This window comes from Myotis nattereri, assembly GCF_964212035.1.
Source record: "Myotis nattereri genome assembly, chromosome: 1".
Classification (NCBI taxonomy): Eukaryota; Metazoa; Chordata; class Mammalia; order Chiroptera; family Vespertilionidae; genus Myotis; species Myotis nattereri.
In genome coordinates, this window is record NC_138075.1 from 215,089,822 (window position 1) to 215,099,871 (window position 10,050).

Genomic DNA, 10,050 nt, shown 5'->3' on the forward strand with positions numbered 1-10,050 from the left:
ACATGGCAGTTTTGCAAACTCGGAGACCTAAAGTAACCACAAAGGATGGTCTGAAATTAAACTTTAACCAAAAGCAGTTATGGTGGGCAGTTACGTCCTAGGCCGGTATCTTCACTGACAAGGTCCACCTTTACCGTAACTGAGCCTGTCTGTCCTTTTGCATCTATGATAACATGTCCTTGGGATGTCTGGGTAACTTGTGACTTCCCTTTTTATGGAGCCCCTGGGGCACAGCCCGGTGTGCTGGGCCCAGGAAAGATACCACAGATTCCTTCATTTATCATGTCCCATCATTTTACTTTTTATCCAATCCCAGGGGTTTCCCTGCTTTGCTTTATCCCTCCTCCTTAATCTATCACCAATGAATTTCATGTAACTCACCTATGTCCCTCCTTTGATTGTAATGTATAAATACGAATGTAATCCCGCCACTCTCCGGAGCACTATCTCAATTCCGGCATATGTCGACAGTTTGGCTCAAATAAACTCACAAAAATTCTTTACAGGTTTCAATGGTTTTTATGTTAACAATTCTGAGACCTCTATTCTTCATCCCCACCCAGTTCTGGAATCCATAGCGATTTAGGAAAACTACTTGTGGGAGGTTCGTGAGCTCTCTGCCCAGATCTCCAGTCTACCACGTTGGGCCCAAGTCTCCTGCCAGGACCCGAATCTTGAATTTGGTGACTGTGATACTATAATTTATAATAAGAAATATGTGCTTAGTTTTGGTCACTATTCCTGGCACAGAGCTCTCACAACCCCTGGCATTTTCTAAGATGAGATCCATGAAGTTGTGTTGTTATGCAGCTGAGGTAACCTTTGGAAACCACCTGTTTGCAAAGGAACCAACCTGGTGATTCAAGGGTAATGATGCTGCCATGAAATGCAGAAGGATGGGGTTTGGAGTCTGGAATTTCCTTTTTAATGTTTTCAGACTGCCATTGACTACAAGTAACAAATTGCTAAAAGCAAAACCATGGACGGGGGGACGGCTGGGACAGCTGCAGGTGACAATCTCACTGACTGCTAGTGGCCAAGGTCCTGGTTTTGTTTGTTTGTTGGTTCGGTTTTTTAAAAAATATTTTTTAATGTTTTTGTTGATTTTAGAAAGAGAGAGGAAGGGAGAGGGAGAGAAACATTGATGTTAGAGGGAAACATCCATCAGCACTGGGGATTGAGTCCATGGGCCAGGCATGTGCCCTGACTGGGAATCTAACCGTGACCTACTGGTTCACAGGTTGACACTCAACCACTGAGTTCGGGCCACAGTCCTGTTTCTACAAGGGAAAAATATCACTCCTTTCAATCCACAGTAAGAAGACAGAAGATGCTGCTAAGGGCCATAAAAACCCATGCCGGGTTCCAGCAGCCACACTCCTGCACCACCATGCCAACTTCTCCCTAGATCTGCCCATTTGTCCCAGCTCTCCAGTCTGATGGTAACTCTTCCAAGGACTCTGCTGCCCGCACTGCCAGGTCTTGGTTAGAATCACCAGCCCTACTGGCAGCTCTTGTGCCTCAGAGGCTGGGGCTTGGGCTCTCTCAGGCCTTGGAGGCTCCTGGACTTCTTAGTCAAACAGGTCCCCTCCCTCCTAGACCTCAAAGGGAGAGGCAACATTTGTTGAACTGCTAAGCAATAATTATACCCTATTCCCAGGAAACTGTGAACCTCAGCCTTCCTGGTTCTGTGATCCCTAAATAAGTCTTCTAAATTATATATATATATATATATATATATATATATATATATATATATAAAATCAAAATGGAAATAATAGTAGTCCTAACCTTATAGTTGTTATAAGTTAAAATGAGATAACACATGTAAAACATTGAGCATACACACATTAGATAAATAATATATATTATATAAAATGTCGCTACCATTGTCACTCACTTACATTTGCATAAATAAGGTTTTTAAATGACCCTCTGCAGAATGAAGTTCTGCTTCAACCTATCTCATCTACTCCTGTTGCTGCTGGAATCTTCTCTCAGCTAAAGCATGCCCTCCTCCCTCCTCTACATATATGTCACTCACGGTCCCAGCACTCGGGCTACATGGGAGTTCATGCCAACCCTTCGATGCACTGCTGTCTCTGGGCTATCTGCAGACTGATGCTCCTTGTCTTTTCTCTTCTCCGACTCCCTTCCACACACACACCAGCTACTTAAAAAAGAAAAAGAAAGGATTTCAAAAGGCAGAAAAAATATTTAATGTAACCCCTGTTCTATTCTCATGATCCCTGATAGAGAGAAGCACAGAAAGCAAATGTCTAAGCCATTAAAATTCCATAATGCCTTGCCCGTGTCTCCGCACTCCCCAGCACACAGGGCTCTCTGTCTAGTGACAGAGGTTGCCCACACTTGAGTAGTTCAAGTCCTGGGATAGCAACCGCTTTGTAAGGGCCTGGCGTCACCTGTGCATTCATTTATCTCCCAGAGGATCAGTCTTCAGCGATTGTCACTTAGTCCTGATTAGGATGGGGAAATGAAAGGAAGCCAGGATTTAAATAGGCCGATGAGCTTCCGTGCGATTCTATTGAAAGCACAAAATCATTAGCAAACGTGAATGTGACTAACGGCATGCTGCATGGAGTGCGTTAAGGAAAGGGTTCCCTTTGCCGTGCTCATTTATGGGGAGTCCGTTCGAACCTCCCTTTCCCACACTCTCCTCCTCAATCACCCACTTCAGGACTTCGTTTTCCCTCCTAGGCAGAGACACAGGCAGCTGTTACTCATGCTACTCATCTTTTGTTGGGTCCCTGTGATGTACCTGGATCTCGGACCAATGGAAACACAGAGGAGCGGAGTCCCACTGTAAGGCAAGCAGGGTGGCACGTGCTGCTGGGCATGGGGAAAGCTGTAATGCGGAGAGAGGGGCAATGTTGGGCCGTCGACAAGGAGGAGTGCTGTACCTTGAGATCTCAGGGAACGCATTACAGAGGAGATATTCCAGAAGAGCTTTCAGGGCTGAGTTCACCAGGGGCCCTGTCCATGGAGGAAAGAGTGGAGATTTGAAGCAGGGAAAGAGCTGAGTGTTTGCATGCAATGGCAAGCCCAACAGTAATGTTAAAAGGAAAATAAATGGTTTGTTGCGTTTTGTGTCAGCAAGATTTTTCCACAAGTAACAGAAACCCAGACCACCAGTAGCTTGAACCATTAAGACAATTATGGTATATTTGACTCACACTCTGCAGGTTCTAGATGTTTCCAGGGTTCATTCCATGGCTTAATTATGTCATCAGATACTCCGGCTCTGAACACCCTTCTCTCTACGTTCTCAGACACTGGCCTTCGTCCTGATGCTTGTCACCTTGTGGTGATGGCTGTCGCAGTGGCAGACATCACTTCGGCATCTAGTGTCTCAACAGGGGAGAGGCAGGAGTCAAGGGAATTCTTTTATCAGAAAATAAAAGCTTTGCAGAACATGCTCCCCAGCTAACTTCCTTTTCGGTCTGAAAGTAGGTCATGTGTCCAAGCCCATTTATAAGGGTGGGAGGGAGTGTCTGGCAGAGGGGACCAGCACGGCCACAGCGGGGTTAGATCCATCCTGATTCCTGCTTAGGAAGGACACATGGTTGGGTCAGTAACTAAGAGTGCTGCACATTTTTATTATTAATTTTTGAGATATGCAAAACAGCATGAAGAATTACAGCTCTCACCCGGCTTAAAAAATAATTCATTGCCAACAGAGTTAAATCCCCCATGTAGGAACCTCCAAGATTCCCCCCCCTCCGTTCATTCTACCCAGGAGAAACTTCTGTCCTGATTCTAAATTTTTTTTTTTTTTTTTGCTTATTTGTATTTCGTTTTTCATACATAATAGAGAGAGAAAGAGAATTGGTGCATATATTGAACTTTCACATAGATATCATACTGCAAATATTCATTTGCAAATAGCTTTCTTTTGATCAATATTATGTTTGTGGAATTAATTCATATTGATTCATGCAGTTCTAGTTTATTTCTTTTCATTTTTTATGTGGAATTCTATTATAGATATAACACAATTTATTTCCCTTCTGGATGAACGTTGTGAAGTTTCCAGTATTTTGCTATTATAAACAATACTTTTAGCGTGGCCAGTGTGGCTCAGTGGTTGAGTGTGGACCTATGAACCAGGAGGTCATGATTCAATTTCCAGTGGGGGCACATGCCAGGTTGCAGGCTCGATCCCCAGTAGGGGGCATGTAGGAGGCAGCTGATCATTGATTCTCTCTCATCATTTATGTTGCTATCTCTCTCTTCCTCTTCCTTCCTCTCTGAAATCAACAAAAATATTTTTAAAAAGAATACTTCTATAATTATTTTTCATGTCTTCTGACATGTGTGTATGCATATATACAGGTATATACATATATATATTTACATTTGCAGATATCTGTATATATGCATATATAATGTGTGTGTTTATCTACGGTACACATCTAGAAGTATACTTTTGTGTGTTTTTAGGTATTTTCTTAAGTCTTTATTATTGGAAGTATTATATATGTCCCCCCCCCCTTTGACCCCTTCTAGCCCGCCCCACCGCCCGAAGTATACTTTTGAGTAACAAACAGTATATGCATAGCTTCAACTTCACTGGATGTTGCCAAATTTTTCTCAGAGTGGTTGTGCCAATTTTCATTTCCAACAACAAAGAGCAAGAGGTCCTGTTACTCTACATCCTAACCCCAACTTGGTACTGCCAGATGCTTTCATTTTTATTAATCTAATGGTGTGAATCAGCATCTACTTTTAGTTTTAATTTGCATTTTCCTTATTAATAATAAGTTTAAGCATCTTTCTTTCCCTGTGTTTATTGGCAATTGATGTTTCCATTCCAGTAAATTGTATTTTAACCATTTTGCCCATTTTGACTAACCTCTCTTTCTCTCATTAAATTAAAGAGGTTCTTTATATATTCTGGATATTAATACTTTATTTCTTCCTAACTGTGAATTATCTTTTCATGTGCTCAAAGTTGTCTTTTGATGAACAAAAATTTTTTCATTTTCACACAAATATGCCGAGGTCCAACCCCAGCGGGTCCAGGGGTCCCCAAAGGTGTGGACGGAGTCGGCGAAGAAGGAATGACACGGAGACAGTGTTCAGTTGATCAGCAGTCTAGCCAGGTTCTCCAGCCAGGATCTCCAGTCAAGTTCTGGTCTGGATCTCCAGCGAAGTTCTGGTTCGGATCTCCAGCCAGGTTCTGTGTAGTATCTCCAGCCAAGTTCTGGTCTGGATCTCCAGAGAGGTTCTGCTTAGGATCTCCAGCTAGGTTCTGTGTCCATGTTCTCTTGCTAGGTTCTCCAGGTTCTCCAGTCAGGTTCTGTCCAAGTTCTCCAGCCAGGTTCAGTCACCAGGTTCTAGTCAGGTTCTCTTGCCAATTTCTGTAGTCAGGTTCAGTCCAGGATCTTTTGCCATGTTCTCTCGCTAGGTTCTGTCTCTAGGTTCTGAGGCCAGTTTCTGTCCAGGATCATTTGCCATGTTCTCTCCAGCGAAGTTCTTCTGTCTGTAGGTTCTGTGTAGGTTCTGTCTTCTTAGTTCTGTGTTCTAAGCTCTGTCTTCTTAGTTCTGAGTCTTGCTGTCTTGTTACATCTGTATTTATACCAGTTGATTCAATCCTATCAATCTCTATTACAAAGGTTAGGGCGTTTCTTATCTCCATTCCAGGGAGTAAAGATTATGTAGCTTAAGCATGATTGTTCGTAGTTAAAGTGATTAATTACCCACCTGGCACTTAGTTGAGGGGTTTTATTCCCTCCCTAACTTCAGGGGAAAATCCCTACCTGGGGAAACAACCTTTCTCAGAGACCTTGGTTAAAACACATAGTGCCAAGAAGGTGAGCAAACATATTAAGAACAGTATGCCATATATGCCAGGTCCTTTGATACAGCAAGGATGGACCAGCTCCCGGCAAATTCCCCCTTTTTTATTTTTTAAAAGCAGGCATTAAAAAGAAAAAACCCCAAATGCTCTCTTGTATCCATTTTAAGAGTAGGATTGACGCTTTCCGCTATTACCTGAGTCCTGATCTATCACCCCAGGGAAAGCTTGCCAATCCTGCACTTTCCCTGGGTGGAAAGGCTGCAGTGGGGTTAAGGATAAGGCTCCTTGGGCCTACCTTCTCCCATGCCTTTACATTTACCTTTCCTTCCTCAGAAAAGCATAGACATACTTCTTGTATAAAACGTTCTGTCTGACTTCCTCTGCTAAATAGAATTTTTTTATTGTTACTATGGTTTGTGAGTTTGAAACATTTATGAAATCCTTTCCTCCATCAAGATGTTCTATTTTTGGTGTTTAAATATATTTTTATTTATTTCAGAGAGGAAGGGAGAGGGAGAGGGAGAGATAGAAACATCAATGGTGAGAGAGAATCATTGACCGGCTGCCTCCTGCATGCCCCACACTGGGGATCAAGCCTGCAACCCGGGCATGTGCCCTGACTCAGAACTGAACCATGGCCTCCCGGTTCAGAGGTTGATGCTCCACCACACCAGTTGGACAAGGTGGTCTATTTTCTTGTAAATGTTTTTAATCTTTCATATTTCAGTATTTCTACAATTGGGGTTTTAACCCACATGATGCTAACGATGGCAGTGTAGTTTTATCCATATTAATAACCAAGTGGCAGTAAAATAAAATAACATTAATTGAATAGTCCATTTCCCATTGCGCTGCAGTGCCAGCCAGTTATGCATGGAGTGGGTCTGGCTCTCTGTCCTTTGCCAGGGACCCCCTGTCTGTGCCAATGACACTGCCCTGTCCTGAGAGCTGACAGGGAGAGTCCCCTACCTTGTTCTTCCCCTTCAGACTTGTTAGCAAAGCATGGAATGTGGAGGGACCCCCCCCCCCTTCCCATCCGCTCTTTCTGGCTAGTCTACACAGCACTGACTGCTTGCTCCACAGGCTGACCCACGAACGCGTCTCTCACCCTTTAATCTGCACATCCAGCAAAGGGTGGGAAGTGTTGTACTTCCTCAAGCTGAACGATTCATTTGAAGCCCATCTGAAAGCAGGCAGGCCATTAGCAGAACTGCATTCAGAAGAGAATCTCCGCGTGGTGATCAAACCTCACCTGGGGAGGGAGGAGGAGTCTGCCTAACTGCCTCCCACAAAGTCTGAGCTGCACCAAAGCCCAAGAAAGCCCCAGTCACAGGCTTCAGAGAATCGCAGACCTCGGATGAATAGTCAGCAGGGATGGGGGGTGAAGAGGAGTTTTGACTTGGCCCCTGCTGCTCCTCCTCTCTTTAGGGCTTTCCCAAGTCCACCTTCCCTCTCCCCCCGCCCACCCACTTCCTTCTTTTACCTGATAGGGCAAGAGGGAACTTTCCATTCTGCCTCTTCCAGGCCTCCCCTGGCTTCCTGAACTCTCAGAATCTAATTTAATGCTCAGATTTGCTCAGTCCAGGCTCCTACCACGAATGTGTATTCAATTCTCCTACAGAATCCCTGATTTCCGTCTATGCATTTCTAACTGCTGTTTTACATGCGTTTATAGGTATCTTCAAAAGTGTTTTAGGGGGAGGTAAGATCTCGATATAGGTCCTATTGACCGATAAGGAGCTGCACCTCCCAGAGATGAAACCACGTGTTCAAGAATCTGTGGTGTCTGGGGCTAGGACATCAGACTCCTGAAGCCACACCAATGCCCCCCCCTGTCTAAGTCCCCCTCCTCTCCCAGGGCCAGAACTAAAACTCCAGAGGCCAGTATGGCTGGTGGCAACTTACCATGCTCCTGCTTGCTAAGCCTGTCCAGGAAACAAGAGAGAAAGCAGAACTTGGCTTCAAGGACTTTGATACCCAGGCTGTGTGTGTGTGTGTGCGTGTGTGTGTGTGTGTGTGTGCGTGCGTGCATGAGCATGCTGTGTCTACCCACTTTAATAATTAAGTGTGCATCTGAAACTCTGCAGGAATGGTGACCCCCTCATGTCAATTCCTTTTTAATCCCCAAACCCTCAGGGCTCTATCTCAGGCACCAGGTTTTAAAGCTGCCCAGGAAAGGAGGAAAAACCTTGACACCAACATAAAAGCTCTCTTGGCCCAGCAGGAGCCGTCACTTGCTCTCAGCACGAAGGCCTTGCCTGACAAGCGGGTTCAGAGGCTCTGTCCTGAATGCGGAAGAAAGAATGACAGCCAACTCCGAGTGAGTCAGCACAGGTGAGGCTGGGCTCCCTGGAAGAGACGGGACTGCAGGAAGGCCCGGCCCGGGCAGGCCTGATTGGGACGGACGGTCAGTCCGCGGGCACTGCTCACAGGTGCACATCCGTCCGCCCCAGCGGCTCTCACACTTCGTGGCAATCAGAATCACCTGCACGCTCCTGCAAGCAGATGGTGGCCCCACCCCAGAGTGTCTGGCCCTCGGGGTCTTGGGAAGGGGGCAGGGGGGAGGCTGGGGATTTGAATTCCTACTCTGTTCCCAGGAAAGTGATGCTGCCAGAACACGGGCCACACGTGAGATAGATCCATGGCTCCAACCAATTCAGTTAAAGGTGATGAGACTCTCAGAGACCATAGAAGCGCCAGGCAGTGTGGGGACAGAGAAATGAATAACGCATCCTCTATCTCTCCAGGGCCTAAGAGCCAAGCACCTTCCCTGCCTCCTGCCAAGGTGTTTCTTAGCTTTTGAGGTAAGCTTGTCTTTCCAATAGGACCACCCAGAGATGTTGAAAACACAGACTCCTAGGCTCCGCCCATAAAACCTGGAGTTAGTACAGCTCCAAGGGGATCCAGGAATCTGCATATTCAACAAGCTCCCAGGTAATTCTCAGCATCATGAATGTTTAAGACTGACTTGACTTAAAGCCTTGTTTTCCAAAAAGCCCAGAACTTCTACGACATGGGGGGTTGCAGAGTAACCCATGAGTGCTCCCACTTCTACTCTCCATGACCCAGCACAAATTATCCTGAAGTACACTGGCTCTTTCACATCAAGCATTCTGAATAAAGAGCCCTGGAATAACAAGGGACAAGATAAAGAAGAAAAAAGCAGTGAGATCAAGGCCAGCTGAATCTTATCAAGCCGGGGTGGAAGGCATGAGATGCTGAGAGGTGTCGGGAGGTGATGTGGTAGATTTCAAAATGACCACAATCCTTTGTAGGCCCTCCCCCAAAAGATGTGCCACCTATCTTTCCACCCCTTGAATCTGAGCTGGCCTGTGACTGCTTTGATCAATAGAATGTGCCAGAAGGGACACTATGCAAGTTCCCATCCACAGGTCTGACAGCTTCCCTTTTTGCTGTACTTGTAACCCTGCTGTTACCAGGAGAACAAGGCCAGCCGGAAGCTAGAAGAAGATGAAGCACACGAGGAAGCCTCAGTCTGTAGCTACTTTAATCCTTCATAAGCCAGCAAGCCCCAGCCACAGACCACACACATGCCCAAGCAAGATGGGCCAGACCAGAAGAACTGTCCTGCTGAGCCCAATTCAAACCACCTGCAGAAGCAAGTGCTAACTGGATGACTGTTATTTTAAACCACTATGTTGTGGGGTGGGGCGGTTACATAGCAAAAGTTACCTGAGGCCAAGAAATGTCAGGGGGACCCTGACAAACAATTCTATCATTGGAGCATTTTGCCGTAGGCCAGATCTAAGTATTGTGCTTCTGCTGTATGATAAGGCCACCTTCTAGCTTCCCCAAACCCCCAAAATTCAAAGCTTTACACTGAGTAGTAAAGAGGAAGGACCTTCTAACACCTCAGCCTTGCTCACTGTCCATTGCTCTGAACTGCCATTTCCTCACTTATCTCTGTTCTCATCCAAGAAAGCAAAGCACATCAGTGCCCTGCACACACACACATCTGAGGAGTGTCCTACAACAACCTTGATAATTGAACTCTGAAGAACTCTCTGTGCTGGGCATTCACACTGAGCTAACTCTTAGCGAATGGGAAGCTGAGAAGCAGGTGGCAAGCTGATGGATAACAGCAAGCCAGGCACCAGGGTCTGGAAACCAGTCCTGCCTGTTCTCCTTGGGAATCTTGGGACAGGCGCTTAACCTCCCTAGACTCCAGGTCTTCAGTGGTTGGATTCAATCGCTGCCCAGTTTCTAGG